Genomic DNA, 19,426 nt, shown 5'->3' with positions numbered 1-19,426 from the left:
AGTCAGGCTCCAGGCCGTGCTGAAGGAGGTGTCACCGTTCTGTAACCAGCTGCTTGTTATATCAGATTTGACAGCACCATCCACAGCCTGGTGTCAGGCTCCAGGCCGTGCTGAAGGAGGCGACACCGTTCTGTAACCAGCACCTTGTTGTATCAGATTTGACAGGACCATCCACAGCCTGGTGTCAGGCTCCAGGCCGTGCTGAAGGAGGCGACACCGTTCTGTAACCAGCTCCGTGTTATATCAGATTTGATAGGACCACCCACAACCTGGTGTCAGGCTCCAGGCCGTGCTGAAGAAGGTTACACCGTTCTGTAACCAGCTCCTTGTTATATCAGATTTGACAGGACCATCCACAGCCTGTTGTCAGGCTCCAGGCCATGCTGAAGGAGGCGACACCGTTCTGTAACCAGCACCTTGTTATATCAGATTTGACAGTACCATCCACAGCCTGGTGTCAGGCTCCAGGCCGTGATGAAGGAGTTGTCACCGTTCTGTAACCAGCTCCTTGTTATATCAGATTTGACAGGACCATCCACAGCCTGGTGTCAGGCTCCAGGCTGTGCTGAAGGAGATGACACCGTTCTGTAAACAGCTCCTTGTTATATCAGATTTGACAGGAACATCCACAGCCTGGTCTCAGGCTCCAGGTCGTGCTGAAGGAGGCGACACCGTTCTGTAAACAGCACCTTGTTATATCAGATTTGACAGGACCATCCACAGCCTGGTGTCAGGCTCCAGGCCGTGCTGAAGGAGGCGACACCGTTCTGTAACCAGCACCTTGTTATATCAGATTTGACAGGACCATCCACAGCCTGGTTTCAGGCTCCAGGCCGTGCTGAAGGAGGCGACACCGTTCTGTAACCAGAACCTTGTTATATCAGATTTGACAAGACCATCCACAGTCTGATGTCATGCTCCAGGCCGTGTTGAAGGAGGCGACACCTTTCTGTAACCAGCTCCTTGTTATATCAGATTTGACAGGACCATCCACAGCCTGGTGCCAGGCTCCAGGGCGTGCTGAAGGAGGCGACACCGTTCTGTAACCAGCTCCTTGTTATATCAGATTTTACAGGACCATCCACAGCCTGGTGTCAGGCTCCAGGCCGTGCTGAAGGTGGCGACACCGTTCTATAACCAACACCTTGTTATATCAGATTTGACAGGACCATCCACAGCCTGGTGTCAGGCTCCAGGCCGTGCTGAAGGAGGCGACACCGTTCTGTAACCAGCACCTTGTTATATCAGATTTGACAGGACCATCCACAGCCTGGTTTCAGGCTCCAGGCCGTGCTGAAGGAGGCGACACCGTTCTGTAACCGGAACCTTGTTATATCAGATTTGACAAGACCATCCACAGTCTGATGTCATGCTCCAGGCCGTGCTAAAGGAGGCGACACCCTTCTGTAACCAGCTCCTTGTTATATCAGATTTGACAGGACCATTCACAGCCTGGTGCCAGGCTCCAGGCCGTGCTGAAGGAGGCAACACCGTTCTGTAACCAGCTCCTTGTTATATCAGATTTGACAGGACCATCCACAGCCTGGTGTCAGGCTCCAGGCCGTGCTGAAGGAGGTGACACCGTTCTGTAACCAGCTCCTTGTTATATCAGATTTGACAGGACCATCCACAGCCTGGTGTCAGGCTCCAGGCCGTGCTGAAAGAGGTGACACCGTTCTGTAACCAGCTCCGTGTTATATCAGATTTGACAGGACCATCCACAGCCTGGTGTCAGGCTGCAGGCCGTGCTGAAGGAGGCAACACCGTTCTGTAACCAGCTCCTTGTTATATCAGATTTGACAGGAGCATCCACAGCTTGGTGTCAGGCTCCAGGACGTGCTGAAGGAGGCGACACCGTTCTGTAACCAGCTCCTTGTTATATCAGATTTGCCAGGACGATCCACAGCCTGGTGCCAGGTTCCAGGGCGTGCTGAAGGAGGCGACACCGTTCTGTAACCAGCTCCTTGTTATATCAGATTTGACAGGACCATCCACAACCTGGTGTCAGGCTCCAGGCCGTGCTGAAGGTGGCGACACCGTTCTGTAACCAACACCTTGTTATATCAGATTTGACAGGACCACCCACAGCCTGGTGTCAGGCTCCAGGCCGTGCTGAAGGAGGCAACACAGTTCTGTAACCAGCTCCTTGTTATATCAGATTTGACAGGACCATCCACAGCCTGGTGCCAGGCTCCAGGCCGTGCTGAAGGAGCCGACACCGTTCTGTAACCAGCTCCGTGTTATATCAGATTTGATAGGACCATCCACAGCCTGGTGTCAGGCTCCAGGCCGTGCTGAAGGAGGTGACACCGTTCTGTAACCAGCTCCTTGTTATATCGGATTTGGCAGGACCATCCACAGCCTGTTGTCAGGCTCCAGGCCGTGCTGAAGGAGGCGACACCGTTCTGTAACCAGAACCTTGTTATATCAGATTTGACAGGACCATCCACAGCCTGGTGTCAGGCTCCAGGCCGTGCTGAAGGAGATGTCACCGTTCTGTAATCAGCTCCTTGTTATATCAGATTTGACAGGACCATCCACAGCCTGGTGTCAGGCTCCAGGCCGTGCTGAAGGAGGCGACACCGTTCTGTAACCAGCACCTTGTTGTATCAGATTTGACAGGACCATCCACAGCCTGGTGTCAGGCTCCAGGCCGTGCTGAAGGAGGCGACACCGTTCTGTAACCAGCTCCTTGTTATATCAGATTTGACAGGCCCATCCACAGCCTGGTGTCAGGCTCCAGGCCGTGCTGAAGGAGGCGACACCGTTCTGTAACCAGCTCCTTGTTATATCAGATTTGACAGGACCATCCACAGCCTGGTGTCAGGCTTCAGGACGTGCTGAAGGATGCGACACCGTTCTGTAACCAGCTCCTTGTTATATCAGATTTGCCAGGACGATCCACAGCCTGGTGCCAGGCTCCAGGGCGTGCTAAAGGAGGCGACACCATTCTGTAACCAGCTCATTGTTATATCAGATTTGACAGGACCACCCACAGCCTGGTGTCAGGCTCCAGGCCGTGCTGAAGGAGGCAACACCGTTCTGTAACCAGCTCCTTGTTATATCAGATTTGACAGGACCATCCACAGCCTGGTGTCAGGCTCCAGGCCGTGCCGAAGGAGGCGACACCGTTCTGTAACCAGCTCCTTGTTATATCAGATTTGACAGGACCATCCACAGCCTGGTGTCAGGCTCCAGGCCGTGCTGAAGGAGGCGACACCGTTCTGTAACCAGTTCCTTGTTATATCAGATTTTACAGGACCATCCACAGCCTGGTGTCAGTCTCCAGGCCGTGCTGAAGGAGGTGACACCGTTCTGTAACCAGTTCCTTGTTATATCAGATTTGACAGCAACATCCACAGCCTGGTGTCAGGCTCCAGGCCGTGCTGAAGGAGGCGACACCGTTCTGTAAACAGCACCTTGATATATCAGATTTGACAGGACCATCCACAGCCTGGTGTCAGGCTCCAAGCCGTGCTGAAGGAGGCGACACCGTTCTGCAACCAGCTCCTTGTTGTATCAGATTTGACAGGACCATCCACAGCCTTGTGTCATGCTCCAGGCCGTGCTGAAGGAGGCGACACCGTTCTGTAACCAGCTCCTTGTTATATCAGATTTGACAGGACCATCCACAGTCTGGTGTCAGGCTCCAGGCCGTGCTGAAGGAGGTGACACCGTTCTGTAACCAGCACTTTGTTGTATCAGATTTGACAGGACCATCCACAGCCTGGTGTCAGGCTCCAGGCCGTGCTGAAGGAGGTGACACCGTTCTGTAACCAGCTCCTTGTTGTATCAGATTTGACAGGACCATCCACAGCCTTGTGTCAGGCTCCAGGCCGTGCTGAAGGAGGCGACACCGTTCTGTAACCAGCTCCTTATTATATCAGATTTGACAGGACCATCTACAGTCTGGTGTCAGGCTCCAGGCCGTGCTGAAGGAGGTGACACCGTTCTGTAACCAGCACTTTGTTGTATCAGATTTGACAGGACCATCCACAGCCTGGTGTCAGGCTCCAGGCCGTGCTGAAGGAGGTGACACCGTTCTGTAACCAGCTCCTTGTTATATCAGATTTGACAGGACCATCCACAGCCTGGTGTCAAGTTCCAGGCCGTGCTGAAGGAGACTACACCGTTCTGTAACCAGCTCCGTGTTATATAAGATTTGACAGGACCATCCACAGCCTGGTGTCAGACCCCAGGCCGTGCTGAAGGAGGCGACATCGTTCTGTAACCAGCACCTTGTTATATCAGATTTGACAGGACCATCCACAGCCTGGTGTCAGGCTCCAGGCCGTGCTGAAGGAGGCGACACCGTTCTGTAACCAGCTCCTTGTAGCATCAGATTTGACAGGACCATCCACAGCCTGGTGTCAGGCTCCAGGCCGTGCTGAAGGAGGTGACACCGTTCTGTAACCAGCTCCTTGTTGTATCAGATTTGACAGGACCATCCACAGCCTTGTGTCAGGCTCCAGGCCGTGCTGAAGGAGGCGACACCGTTCTGTAACCAGCTCCTTATTATATCAGATTTGACAGGACCATCCACAGTCTGGTGTCAGGCTCCAGGCCGTGCTGAAGGAGGTGACACCGTTCTGTAACCAGCACTTTGTTGTATCAGATTTGACAGGACCATCCACAGCCTGGTGTCAGGCTCCAGGCCGTGCTGAAGGAGGTGACACCGTTCTGTAACCAGCTCCTTGTTATATCAGATTTCACAGGACCATCCACAGCCTGGTGTCAAGTTCCAGGCCGTGCTGAAGGAGGTGACACCGTTCTGTAACCAGCTCCTTGTTATATCAGATTTGACAGGACCATCCACAGCCTGGTGTCAGGCTCCAGGCCGTGCTGAAGGAGGTGACACCGTTCTGTAACCAGCACCTTGTTATGTCAGTTTGTCAGGACCATCCACAGCCTGGTGTCAGGCTCCAGGCCGTGCTGAAGGAGGTGACACCGTTCTGTAACAAGCACCTTGTTATATCATATTTGACAGGACCATCCACAGCCTGGTGTCAGGCTCCAGGCCGTGCTGAAGGAGGCTACACCGTTCTGTAACCAGCTCCGTGTTATATAAGATTTGACAGGACCATCCACAGCCTGGTGTCAGGCCCCAGGCCGTGCTGAAGGAGGCGACATCGTTCTGTAACCAGCACCTTGTTATATCAGATTTGACAGGACCATCCACAGCCTGGTGTCAGGCTCCAGGCCGTGCTGAAGGAGGCGACACCGTTCTGTAACCAGCTCCTTGTAGCATCAGATTTGACAGGACCATCCACAGCCTGGTGTCAGGCTCCAGGCCGTGCTGAAGTAGGCGACACCGTTCTGTAACCAGCTCCTAGTTATATCAGATTTGACAGGACCATCCACAGCCTGGTGTCAGGCTCCAGGCCGTGCTGAAGGAGGCGACACCGTTCTGTAACCAGCTCCTTGTTGTATCAGATTTGACAGGACCATCCACAGCCTTGTGTCATGCTCCAGGCCGTGCTGAAGGAGGCGACACCGTTCTGTAACCAGCTCCTTGTTATATCAGATTTGACAGGACCATCCACAGTCTGGTGTCAGGCTCCAGGCCGTGCTGAAGGAGGTGACACCGTTCTGTAACCAGCACTTTGTTGTATCAGATTTGACAGGACCATCCACAGCCTGGTGTCAGGCTCCAGGCCGTGCTGAAGGAGGTGACACCGTTCTGTAACCAGCTCCTTGTTGTATCAGATTTGACAGGACCATCCACAGCCTTGTGTCAGGCTCCAGGCCGTGCTGAAGGAGGCGACACCGTTCTGTAACCAGCTCCTTATTATATCAGATTTGACAGGACCATCTACAGTCTGGTGTCAGGCTCCAGGCCGTGCTGAAGGAGGTGACACCGTTCTGTAACCAGCACTTTGTTGTATCAGATTTGACAGGACCATCCACAGCCTGGTGTCAGGCTCCAGGCCGTGCTGAAGGAGGTGACACCGTTCTGTAACCAGCTCCTTGTTATATCAGATTTGACAGGACCATCCACAGCCTGGTGTCAAGTTCCAGGCCGTGCTGAAGGAGACTACACCGTTCTGTAACCAGCTCCGTGTTATATAAGATTTGACAGGACCATCCACAGCCTGGTGTCAGACCCCAGGCCGTGCTGAAGGAGGCGACATCGTTCTGTAACCAGCACCTTGTTATATCAGATTTGACAGGACCATCCACAGCCTGGTGTCAGGCTCCAGGCCGTGCTGAAGGAGGCGACACCGTTCTGTAACCAGCTCCTTGTAGCATCAGATTTGACAGGACCATCCACAGCCTGGTGTCAGGCTCCAGGCCGTGCTGAAGGAGGTGACACCGTTCTGTAACCAGCTCCTTGTTGTATCAGATTTGACAGGACCATCCACAGCCTTGTGTCAGGCTCCAGGCCGTGCTGAAGGAGGCGACACCGTTCTGTAACCAGCTCCTTATTATATCAGATTTGACAGGACCATCCACAGTCTGGTGTCAGGCTCCAGGCCGTGCTGAAGGAGGTGACACCGTTCTGTAACCAGCACTTTGTTGTATCAGATTTGACAGGACCATCCACAGCCTGGTGTCAGGCTCCAGGCCGTGCTGAAGGAGGTGACACCGTTCTGTAACCAGCTCCTTGTTATATCAGATTTCACAGGACCATCCACAGCCTGGTGTCAAGTTCCAGGCCGTGCTGAAGGAGGTGACACCGTTCTGTAACCAGCTCCTTGTTATATCAGATTTGACAGGACCATCCACAGCCTGGTGTCAGGCTCCAGGCCGTGCTGAAGGAGGTGACACCGTTCTGTAACCAGCACCTTGTTATGTCAGTTTGTCAGGACCATCCACAGCCTGGTGTCAGGCTCCAGGCCGTGCTGAAGGAGGTGACACCGTTCTGTAACAAGCACCTTGTTATATCATATTTGACAGGACCATCCACAGCCTGGTGTCAGGCTCCAGGCCGTGCTGAAGGAGGCTACACCGTTCTGTAACCAGCTCCGTGTTATATAAGATTTGACAGGACCATCCACAGTCTGGTGTCAGGCTCCAGGCCGTGCTGAAGGAGGTGACACCGTTCTGTAACCAGCACTTTGTTGTATCAGATTTGACAGGACCATCCACAGCCTGGTGTCAGGCTCCAGGCCGTGCTGAAGGAGGTGACACCGTTCTGTAACCAGCTCCTTGTTGTATCAGATTTGACAGGACCATCCACAGCCTTGTGTCAGGCTCCAGGCCGTGCTGAAGGAGGCGACACCGTTCTGTAACCAGCTCCTTATTATATCAGATTTGACAGGACCATCTACAGTCTGGTGTCAGGCTCCAGGCCGTGCTGAAGGAGGTGACACCGTTCTGTAACCAGCACTTTGTTGTATCAGATTTGACAGGACCATCCACAGCCTGGTGTCAGGCTCCAGGCCGTGCTGAAGGAGGTGACACCGTTCTGTAACCAGCTCCTTGTTATATCAGATTTGACAGGACCATCCACAGCCTGGTGTCAAGTTCCAGGCCGTGCTGAAGGAGACTACACCGTTCTGTAACCAGCTCCGTGTTATATAAGATTTGACAGGACCATCCACAGCCTGGTGTCAGACCCCAGGCCGTGCTGAAGGAGGCGACATCGTTCTGTAACCAGCACCTTGTTATATCAGATTTGACAGGACCATCCACAGCCTGGTGTCAGGCTCCAGGCCGTGCTGAAGGAGGCGACACCGTTCTGTAACCAGCTCCTTGTAGCATCAGATTTGACAGGACCATCCACAGCCTGGTGTCAGGCTCCAGGCCGTGCTGAAGGAGGTGACACCGTTCTGTAACCAGCTCCTTGTTGTATCAGATTTGACAGGACCATCCACAGCCTTGTGTCAGGCTCCAGGCCGTGCTGAAGGAGGCGACACCGTTCTGTAACCAGCTCCTTATTATATCAGATTTGACAGGACCATCCACAGTCTGGTGTCAGGCTCCAGGCCGTGCTGAAGGAGGTGACACCGTTCTGTAACCAGCACTTTGTTGTATCAGATTTGACAGGACCATCCACAGCCTGGTGTCAGGCTCCAGGCCGTGCTGAAGGAGGTGACACCGTTCTGTAACCAGCTCCTTGTTATATCAGATTTCACAGGACCATCCACAGCCTGGTGTCAAGTTCCAGGCCGTGCTGAAGGAGGTGACACCGTTCTGTAACCAGCTCCTTGTTATATCAGATTTGACAGGACCATCCACAGCCTGGTGTCAGGCTCCAGGCCGTGCTGAAGGAGGTGACACCGTTCTGTAACCAGCACCTTGTTATGTCAGTTTGTCAGGACCATCCACAGCCTGGTGTCAGGCTCCAGGCCGTGCTGAAGGAGGTGACACCGTTCTGTAACAAGCACCTTGTTATATCATATTTGACAGGACCATCCACAGCCTGGTGTCAGGCTCCAGGCCGTGCTGAAGGAGGCTACACCGTTCTGTAACCAGCTCCGTGTTATATAAGATTTGACAGGACCATCCACAGCCTGGTGTCAGGCCCCAGGCCGTGCTGAAGGAGGCGACATCGTTCTGTAACCAGCACCTTGTTATATCAGATTTGACAGGACCATCCACAGCCTGGTGTCAGGCTCCAGGCCGTGCTGAAGGAGGCGACACCGTTCTGTAACCAGCTCCTTGTAGCATCAGATTTGACAGGACCATCCACAGCCTGGTGTCAGGCTCCAGGCCGTGCTGAAGTAGGCGACACCGTTCTGTAACCAGCTCCTAGTTATATCAGATTTGACAGGACCATCCACAGCCTGGTGTCAGGCTCCAGGCCGTGCTGAAGGAGGCGACACCGTTCTGTAACCAGCTCCTTGTTGTATCAGATTTGACAGGACCATCCACAGCCTTGTGTCATGCTCCAGGCCGTGCTGAAGGAGGCGACACCGTTCTGTAACCAGCTCCTTGTTATATCAGATTTGACAGGACCATCCACAGTCTGGTGTCAGGCTCCAGGCCGTGCTGAAGGAGGTGACACCGTTCTGTAACCAGCACTTTGTTGTATCAGATTTGACAGGACCATCCACAGCCTGGTGTCAGGCTCCAGGCCGTGCTGAAGGAGGTGACACCGTTCTGTAACCAGCTCCTTGTTGTATCAGATTTGACAGGACCATCCACAGCCTTGTGTCAGGCTCCAGGCCGTGCTGAAGGAGGCGACACCGTTCTGTAACCAGCTCCTTATTATATCAGATTTGACAGGACCATCTACAGTCTGGTGTCAGGCTCCAGGCCGTGCTGAAGGAGGTGACACCGTTCTGTAACCAGCACTTTGTTGTATCAGATTTGACAGGACCATCCACAGCCTGGTGTCAGGCTCCAGGCCGTGCTGAAGGAGGTGACACCGTTCTGTAACCAGCTCCTTGTTATATCAGATTTGACAGGACCATCCACAGCCTGGTGTCAAGTTCCAGGCCGTGCTGAAGGAGACTACACCGTTCTGTAACCAGCTCCGTGTTATATAAGATTTGACAGGACCATCCACAGCCTGGTGTCAGACCCCAGGCCGTGCTGAAGGAGGCGACATCGTTCTGTAACCAGCACCTTGTTATATCAGATTTGACAGGACCATCCACAGCCTGGTGTCAGGCTCCAGGCCGTGCTGAAGGAGGCGACACCGTTCTGTAACCAGCTCCTTGTAGCATCAGATTTGACAGGACCATCCACAGCCTGGTGTCAGGCTCCAGGCCGTGCTGAAGGAGGTGACACCGTTCTGTAACCAGCTCCTTGTTGTATCAGATTTGACAGGACCATCCACAGCCTTGTGTCAGGCTCCAGGCCGTGCTGAAGGAGGCGACACCGTTCTGTAACCAGCTCCTTATTATATCAGATTTGACAGGACCATCCACAGTCTGGTGTCAGGCTCCAGGCCGTGCTGAAGGAGGTGACACCGTTCTGTAACCAGCACTTTGTTGTATCAGATTTGACAGGACCATCCACAGCCTGGTGTCAGGCTCCAGGCCGTGCTGAAGGAGGTGACACCGTTCTGTAACCAGCTCCTTGTTATATCAGATTTCACAGGACCATCCACAGCCTGGTGTCAAGTTCCAGGCCGTGCTGAAGGAGGTGACACCGTTCTGTAACCAGCTCCTTGTTATATCAGATTTGACAGGACCATCCACAGCCTGGTGTCAGGCTCCAGGCCGTGCTGAAGGAGGTGACACCGTTCTGTAACCAGCACCTTGTTATGTCAGTTTGTCAGGACCATCCACAGCCTGGTGTCAGGCTCCAGGCCGTGCTGAAGGAGGTGACACCGTTCTGTAACAAGCACCTTGTTATATCATATTTGACAGGACCATCCACAGCCTGGTGTCAGGCTCCAGGCCGTGCTGAAGGAGGCTACACCGTTCTGTAACCAGCTCCGTGTTATATAAGATTTGACAGGACCATCCACAGCCTGGTGTCAGGCCCCAGGCCGTGCTGAAGGAGGCGACATCGTTCTGTAACCAGCACCTTGTTATATCAGATTTGACAGGACCATCCACAGCCTGGTGTCAGGCTCCAGGCCGTGCTGAAGGAGGCGACACCGTTCTGTAACCAGCTCCTTGTAGCATCAGATTTGACAGGACCATCCACAGCCTGGTGTCAGGCTCCAGGCCGTGCTGAAGTAGGCGACACCGTTCTGTAACCAGCTCCTAGTTATATCAGATTTGACAGGACCATCCACAGCCTGGTGTCAGGCTCCAGGCCGTGCTGAAGGAGGCGACACCGTTCTGTAACCAGCTCCTTGTTGTATCAGATTTGACAGGACCATCCACAGCCTGGTGTCAGGCTCCAGGCCGTGCTGAAGGAGGTGACAGCGTTCTGTAACCAGCTCCGTGTTATATCAGATTTGATAGGACCATCCACTGCCTCGTGTCAGGCTACAGGCCGTGCTGAAGGAGGTGACACCGTTCTGTAACCAGCTCCTTGTTATATCAGATTTCACAGGACCAAACACAGCCTGGTGTCAGGCTCCAGGCCGTGCTGAAGGAGGCGACACCGTTCTGTAACCAGCTCCTTGTTATATCAGATTTGACAGGACCATCCACAGCCTGGTGTCAGGCTCCAGGACGTGCTGAAGGAGGCGACACCGTTCTGTAACCAGCTCCTTGTTAAATCAGATTTGCGAGGCGATCCACAGCCTGGTGCCAGGCTCCAGGGCGTGCTGAAGGAGGCGACACCGTTCTGTAACCAGCTCCTTGTTAAATCAGATTTGACAGGACCATCCACAGCCTGGTGTCAGGCTCCAGGCCGTGCTGAAGGAGGCGACACCGTTCTGTAACCAGCTCCTTGTTATATCAGATTTGACAGGACCATCCACAGCCTGGTGTCAGGATCCAGGCCGTGCTGAAGGTGGCGACACCGTTCTGTAACCAACTCCTTGTTACATCAGATTTGACAGGACCATCCACAGCCTGGTGTCAGGCTCCAGGCCGTGCTGAAGGAGGCAGCACCGTTCTGTAACCAGCTCCTTGTTATATCAGATTTGACAGGACCATCCACAGCCTGGTGTCAGTCTCCAGGCCGTGCTGAAGGAGGCGACACCGTTCTGTAACCAGCTCCGTGTTATATCAGATTTGACAGGACCATCCACAGCCTGGTGTCAGGCTCCAGGCCGTGCTGAAGGAGGCGACACCGTTCTGTAACCAGCACCTTGTTATGTCAGTTTGACAGGACCATCCACAGCCTGGTGTCAGGCTCCAGGCCGTGCTGAAGGAGGTGACACCGTTCTGTAACAAGCACCTTGTTATATCATATTTGACAGGACCATCCACAGCCTGGTGTCAGGCTCCAGGCCGTGCTGAAGGAGGCTACACCGTTCTGTAACCAGCTCCGTGTTATATAAGATTTGACAGGACCATCCACAGCCTGGTGTCAGGCTCCAGGCCGTGCTGAAGGAGGCGACATCGTTCTGTAACCAGCACCTTGTTATATCAGATTTGACAGGACAATCCACAGCCTGGTGTCAGGCTCCAGGCCGTGCTGAAGGAGGCGACACCGTTCTGTAAAAAGCTCCTTGTTATATCAGATTTGACAGGACCATCCACAGCCTAGTGTCAGGCTCCAGGCCGTGCTGAAGGAGGTGACACCGTTCTGTAACCAGCACCTTGTTTTGTCAGTTTGACAGGACCATCCACAGCCTGGTGTCAGGCTCCAGGCCGTGCTGAAGGAGGTGACACCGTTCTGTAACAAGCACATTGTTATATCATATTTGACAGGACCATCCACAGCCTGGTGTCAGGCTCCAGGCCGTGCTGAAGGAGGCTACACCGTTCTGTAACCACCTCCGTGTTATATAAGATTTGACAAGACCATCCACAGCCTGGTGTCAGGCTCCAGGCCGTGCTGAAGGAGGCAACACCGTTCTGTAACCAGCTCCTTGTTATATCAGATTTGACAGGACCATCCACAGCCTGGTGTCAGGCTCCAGGCCGTGCTGAAGGAGGTGACACCGTTCTGTAACCAGCTCCTTGTTATATCAGATTTGACAGGACCATCCACAGCCTGGTGTCAGGCTCCAGGCCGTGCTGAAAGAGGTGACACCGTTCTGTAAACAGCTCCGTGTTATATCAGATTTGACAGGACCATCCACAGCCTGGTGTCAGGCTGCAGGCCGTGCTGAAGGAGGCAACACCGTTCTGTAACCAGCTCCTTGTTATATCAGATTTGACAGGAGCATCCACAGCCTGGTGTCAGGCTCCAGGACGTGCTGAAGGAGGCGACACCGTTCTGTAAACAGCTCCTTGTTATATCAGATTTGCCAGGACGATCCACAGCCTGGTGCCAGGCTCCAGGGCGTGCTGAAGGAGGCGACACCGTTCTGTAACCAGCTCCTTGTTATATCAGATTTGACAGGACCATCCACAACCTGGTGTCAGGCTCCAGGCCGTGCTGAAGGTGGCGACACCGTTCTGTAACCAACACCTTGTTATATCAGATTTGACAGGACCACCCACAGCCTGGTGTCAGGCTCCAGGCCGTGCTGAAGGAGGCAACACAGTTCTGTAACCAGCTCCTTGTTATATCAGATTTGACAGGACCATCCACAGCCTGGTGCCAGGCTCCAGGCCGTGCTGAAGGAGGCGACACCGTTCTGTAACCAGCTCCGTGTTATATCAGATTTGATAGGACCATCCACAGCCTGGTGTCAGGCTCCAGGCCGTGCTGAAGGAGGTGACACCGTTCTGTAACCAGCTCCTTGTTATATCAGATTTGACAGGACCATCCACAGCCTGTTGTCAGGCTCCAGGCCGTGCTGAAGGAGGCGACACCGTTCTGTAACCAGAACCTTGTTATATCAGATTTGACAGGACCATCCACAGCCTGGTGTCAGGCTCCAGGCCGTGCTGAAGGAGATGTCACCGTTCTGTAATCAGCTCCTTGTTATATCAGATTTGACAGGACCATCCACAGCCTGGTGTCAGGCTGCAGGCCGTGCTGAAGGAGGCGACACCGTTCTGTAACCAGCACCTTGGTGTATCAGATTTGACAGGACCATCCACAGCCTGGTGTCAGGCTCCAGGCCGTGCTGAAGGAGGCGACACCGTTCTGTAACCAGCTCCTTGTTATATCAGATTTGACAGGACCATCCACAGCCTGGTGCCAGGCTCCAGGCCGTGCTGAAGGGAGGCGACACCGTTCTGTAACCAGCACCTTGTTGTATCAGATTTGACAGGACCACCCACAGCCTGGTGTCAGGCTCCAGGCCGTGCTGAAGGAGGCGACACCGTTCTGTAACCAGATCCGTGTTATATCAGATTTGAAAGGACCATCCACAGCCTGGTGTCAGGCTCCAGGCCGTGCTGAAGGAGGTGACGCCGTTCTGTAACCAGCTCCTTGTTATATCAGTTTTGACAGGACCATCCACAGCCTGTTGTCAGGCTCCAGGCCGTGCTGAAGGAGGCGACACCGTTCTGTAACTAGCACCTTGTTATATCAGATTTGACAGGACCATCCACAGCCTGGTGTCAGGCTCCAGGCCGTGCTGAAGGAGATGTCACCGTTCTGTAACCAGCTCCTTGTTATATCAGATTTGACAGGCCCATCCACAGCCTGGTGTCAGGCTCCAGGCGTGCTGAAGGAGGCGACACCGTTCTGTAACCAGCTCCTTGTTATATCAGATTTGACAGGACCATCCACAGCCTGGTGTCAGGCTCCAGGACGTGCTGAAGGAGGCGACACCGTTCTGTAACCAGCTCCTTGTTATATCAGATTTGCCAGGACGATCCACAGCCTGGTGCCAGGCTCCAGGGCGTGCTGAAGGAGGCGACACCGTTCTGTAACAGCTCCTTGATATATCAGATTTGACAGGACCATCCACAGCCTGGTGTCAGGCTCCAGGCCGTGCTGAAGGTGGCGACACCGTTCTGTAAACAACACCTTGTTATATCAGATTTGACAGGACCACCCACAGCCTGGTGTCAGGCTCCAGGCCGTGCTGAAGGAGGCAACACCGTTCTGTAACCAGCTCCTTGTTATATCAGATTTGACAGGACCATCCACAGCCTGGTGTCAGTCTCCAGGCCGTGCTGAAGGAGGTGATACCGTTCTGTAACCAGCTCCGTGTTATATCAGATTTGACAGGACCATCCACAGCCTGGAGTCAGGCTCCAGGCCGTGCTGAAGGAGGTGTCACCGTTCTGTAACCAGCTGCTTGTTATATCAGATTTGACAGCACCATCCACAGCCTGGTGTCAGGCTCCAGGCCGTGCTGAAGGAGGCGACACCGTTCTGTAACCAGCACCTTGTTGTATCAGATTTGACAGGACCATCCACAGCCTGGTGTCAGGCTCCAGGCCGTGCTGAAGGAGGCGACACCGTTCTGTAACCAGCTCCGTGTTATATCAGATTTGATAGGACCACCCACAACCTGGTGTCAGGCTCCAGGCCGTGCTGAAGAAGGTTACACCGTTCTGTAACCAGCTCCTTATATCAGATTTGACAGGACCATCCACAGCCTGTTGTCAGGCTCCAGGCCAGGCTGAAGGAGGCGACACCGTTCTGTAACCAGCACCTTGTTATATCAGATTTGACAGTACCATCCACAGCCTGGTGTCAGGCTCCAGGCCGTGATGAAGGAGATGTCACCGTTCTGTAACCAGCTCCTTGTTATATCAGATTTGACAGGACCATCCACAGCCTGGTGTCAGGCTCCAGGCTGTGCTGAAGGAGATGACACCGTTCTGTAAACAGCTCCTTGTTATATCAGATTTGACAGGAACATCCACAGCCTGGTCTCAGGCTCCAGGTCGTGCTGAAGGAGGCGACACCGTTCTGTAAACAGCACCTTGTTATATCAGATTTGACAGGACCATCCACAGCCTGGTGTCAGGCTCCAGGCCGTGCTGAAGGAGGCGACACCGTTCTGCAACCAGCTCCTTGTTGTATCAGATTTGTCAGGACCGTCCACAGCCTGATGTCAGGCTCCAGGCCGTGCTGAAGGAGGTGTCACCGTTCTGTAACCAGCTCCTTGTTATATCAGATTTGACAGGACCATCCACAGCCTGGTGTCAGGCTCCAGGCCGTGCTGAAGGAGGCGACACCGTTCTGTAACCAGCACCTTGTTATATCAGATTTGACAGGACCATCCACAGCCTGGTTTCAGGCTCCAGGCCGTGCTGAAGGAGGCGACACCGTTCTGTAACCAGAACCTTGTTATATCAGATTTGACAAGACCATCCACAGTCTGATGTCATGCTCCAGGCCGTGCTGAAGGAGGCGACACCCTTCTGTAACCAGCTCCTTGTTATATCAGATTTGACAGGACCATCCACAGCCTGGTGCCAGGCTCCAGGGCGTGCTGAAGGAGGCGACACCGTTCTGTAACCAGCTCCTTGTTATATCAGATTTAACAGGACCATCCACAGCCTGGTGTCAGGCTCCAGGCCGTGCTGAAGGTGGCGACACCGTTCTATAACCAACACCTTGTTATATCAGATTTGACAGGACCACCCACAGCCTGGTGTCAGGCTCCAGGCCGTGCTGAAGGAGGCAACACCGTTCTGTAACCAGCTCCTTGTTATATCAGATTTGACAGGACCATCCACAGCCTGGTGTCAGGCTCCAGGCCGTGCTGAAGGAGGTGACACCGTTCTGTAACCAGCTCCTTGTTATATCAGATTTGACAGGACCATCCACAGCCTGGTGTCAGGCTCCAGGCCGTGCTGAAAGAGGTGACACCGTTCTGTAACCAGCTCCGTGTTATATCAGATTTGACAGGACCATCCACAGCCTGGTGTCAGGCTGCAGGCCGTGCTGAAGGAGGCAACACCGTTCTGTAACCAGCTCCTTGTTATATCAGATTTGACAGGAGCATCCACAGCCTGGTGTCAGGCTCCAGGACGTGCTGAAGGAGGCGACACCGTTCTGTAACCAGCTCCTTGTTATATCAGATTTGCCAGGACGATCCACAGCCTGTTGCCAGGCTCCAGGGCGTGCTGAAGGAGGCGACACCGTTCTGTAACCAGCTCCTTGTTATATCAGATTTGACAGGACCATCCACAACCTGGTGTCAGGCTCCAGGCCGTGCTGAAGGTGGCGACACCGTTCTGTAACCAACACCTTGTTATATCAGATTTGACAGGACCACCCACAGCCTGGTGTCAGGCTCCAGGCCGTGCTGAAGGAGGCAACACAGTTCTGTAACCAGCTCCTTGTTATATCAGATTTGACAGGACCATCCACAGCCTGGTGCCAGGCTCCAGGCCGTGCTGAAGGAGGCGACACCGTTCTGTAACCAGCTCCGTGTTATATCAGATTTGATAGGACCATCCACAGCCTGGTGTCAGGCTCCAGGCCGTGCTGAAGGAGGTGACACCGTTCTGTAACCAGCTCCTTGTTATATCAGATTTGACAGGACCATCCACAGCCTGTTGTCAGGCTCCAGGCCGTGCTGAAGGAGGCGACACCGTTCTGTAACCAGAACCTTGTTATATCAGATTTGACAGGACCATCCACAGCCTGGTGTCAGGCTCCAGGCCGTGCTGAAGGAGATGTCACCGTTCTGTAATCAGCTCCTTGTTATATCAGATTTGACAGGACCATCCACAGCCTGGTGTCAGGCTCCAGGCCGTGCTGAAGGTGGCGACACCGTTCTATAACCAACACCTTGTTATATCAGATTTGACAGGACCACCCACAGCCTGGTGTCAGGCTCCAGGCCGTGCTGAAGGAGGCAACACCGTTCTGTAACCAGCTCCTTGTTATATCAGATTTGACAGGACCATCCACAGCCTGGTGTCAGGCTCCAGGCCGTGCTGAAGGAGGTGACACCGTTCTGTAACCAGCTCCTTGTTATATCAGATTTGACAGGACCATCCACAGCCTGGTGTCAGGCTCCAGGCCGTGCTGAAAGAGGTGACACCGTTCTGTAACCAGCTCCGTGTTATATCAGATTTGACAGGACCATCCACAGCCTGGTGTCAGGCTGCAGGCCGTGCTGAAGGAGGCAACACCGTTCTGTAACCAGCTCCTTGTTATATCAGATTTGACAGGAGCATCCACAGCCTGGTGTCAGGCTCCAGGACGTGCTGAAGGAGGCGACACCGTTCTGTAACCAGCTCCTTGTTATATCAGATTTGCCAGGACGATCCACAGCCTGTTGCCAGGCTCCAGGGCGTGCTGAAGGAGGCGACACCGTTCTGTAACCAGCTCCTTGTTATATCAGATTTGACAGGACCATCCACAACCTGGTGTCAGGCTCCAGGCCGTGCTGAAGGTGGCGACACCGTTCTGTAACCAACACCTTGTTATATCAGATTTGACAGGACCACCCACAGCCTGGTGTCAGGCTCCAGGCCGTGCTGAAGGAGGCAACACAGTTCTGTAACCAGCTCCTTGTTATATCAGATTTGACAGGACCATCCACAGCCTGGTGCCAGGCTCCAGGCCGTGCTGAAGGAGGCGACACCGTTCTGTAACCAGCTCCGTGTTATATCAGATTTGATAGGACCATCCACAGCCTGGTGTCAGGCTCCAGGCCGTGCTGAAGGAGGTGACACCGTTCTGTAACCAGCTCCTTGTTATATCAGATTTGACAGGACCATCCACAGCCTGTTGTCAGGCTCCAGGCCGTGCTGAAGGAGGCGACACCGTTCTGTAACCAGAACCTTGTTATATCAGATTTGACAGGACCATCCACAGCCTGGTGTCAGGCTCCAGGCCGTGCTGAAGGAGATGTCACCGTTCTGTAATCAGCTCCTTGTTATATCAGATTTGACAGGACCATCCACAGCCTGGTGTCAGGCTCCAGGCCGTGCTGAAGGAGGCGACACCGTTCTGTAAACAGCACTATGTTGTATCAGATTTGACAGGACCATCCACAGCCTGGTGTCAGGCTCCAGGCCGTGCTGAAGGAGGCGACACCGTTCTGTAACCAGCTCCTTGTTATATCAGATTTGACAGGCCCATCCACAGCCTGGTGTCAGGCTCCAGGCCGTGCTGAAGGAGGCGACACCGTTCTGTAACCAGCTCCTTGTTATATCAGATTTGACAGGACCATCCACAGCCTGGTGTCAGGCTCCAGGACGTGCTGAAGGAGGCGACACCGTTCTGTAACCAGCTCCTTGTTATATCAGATTTGCCAGGACGATCCACAGCCTGGTGCCAGGCTCCAGGGCGTGCTGAAGGAGGCGACACCATTCTGTAAGCAGCTCATTGTTATATCAGATTTGACAGGACCATCCACAGCCTGGTGTCAGGCTCCAGCCCGTGCTGAAGGTGGCGACACCGTTCTATAACCAACACCTTGTTATATCAGATTTGACAGGACCACCCACAGCCTGGTGTCAGGCTCCAGGCCGTGCTGAAGGAGGCAACACCGTTCTGTAACCAGCTCCTTGTTATATCAGATTTGACAGGACCTTCCACAGCCTGGTGTCAGGCTCCAGGCCGTGCCGAAGGAGGCGACACCGTTCTGTAACCAGCTCCTTGTTATAGCAGATTTGACAGGACCATCCACAGCCTGGTGTCAGGCTCCAGGCCGTGCTGAAGGAGGCGACACCGTTCTGTAACCAGTTCCTTGTTATATCAGATTTTACAGGACCATCCACAGCCTGGTGTCAGTCTCCAGGCCGTGCTGAAGGAGGTGACACCGTTCTGTAACCAGCTCCTTGTTATATCAGATTTGACAGCAACATCCACAGCCTGGTGTCAGGCTCCAGGCCGTGCTGAAGGAGGCGACACCGTTCTGTAAACAGCACCTTGATATATCAGATTTGACAGGACCATCCACAGCCTGGTGTCAGGCTCCAAGCCGTGCTGAAGGAGGCGACACCGTTCTGCAACCAGCTCCATGTTGTATCAGATTTGACAGGACCATCCACAGCCTTGTGTCATGCTCCAGGCCGTGCTGAAGGAGGCGACACCGTTCTGTAACCAGCTCCTTGTTATATCAGATTTGACAGGACCATCCACAGTCTGGTGTCAGGCTCCAGGCCGTGCTGAAGGAGGTGACACCGTTCTGTAACCAGCACTT

This window comes from Scyliorhinus torazame, chromosome 23 (assembly GCF_047496885.1).
Source record: "Scyliorhinus torazame isolate Kashiwa2021f chromosome 23, sScyTor2.1, whole genome shotgun sequence".
Lineage (NCBI taxonomy): Eukaryota > Metazoa > Chordata > Chondrichthyes > Carcharhiniformes > Scyliorhinidae > Scyliorhinus > Scyliorhinus torazame.
The sequence above is the reverse complement of the archived record's forward strand: the minus strand, read 5'-3'. Positions refer to the sequence as shown.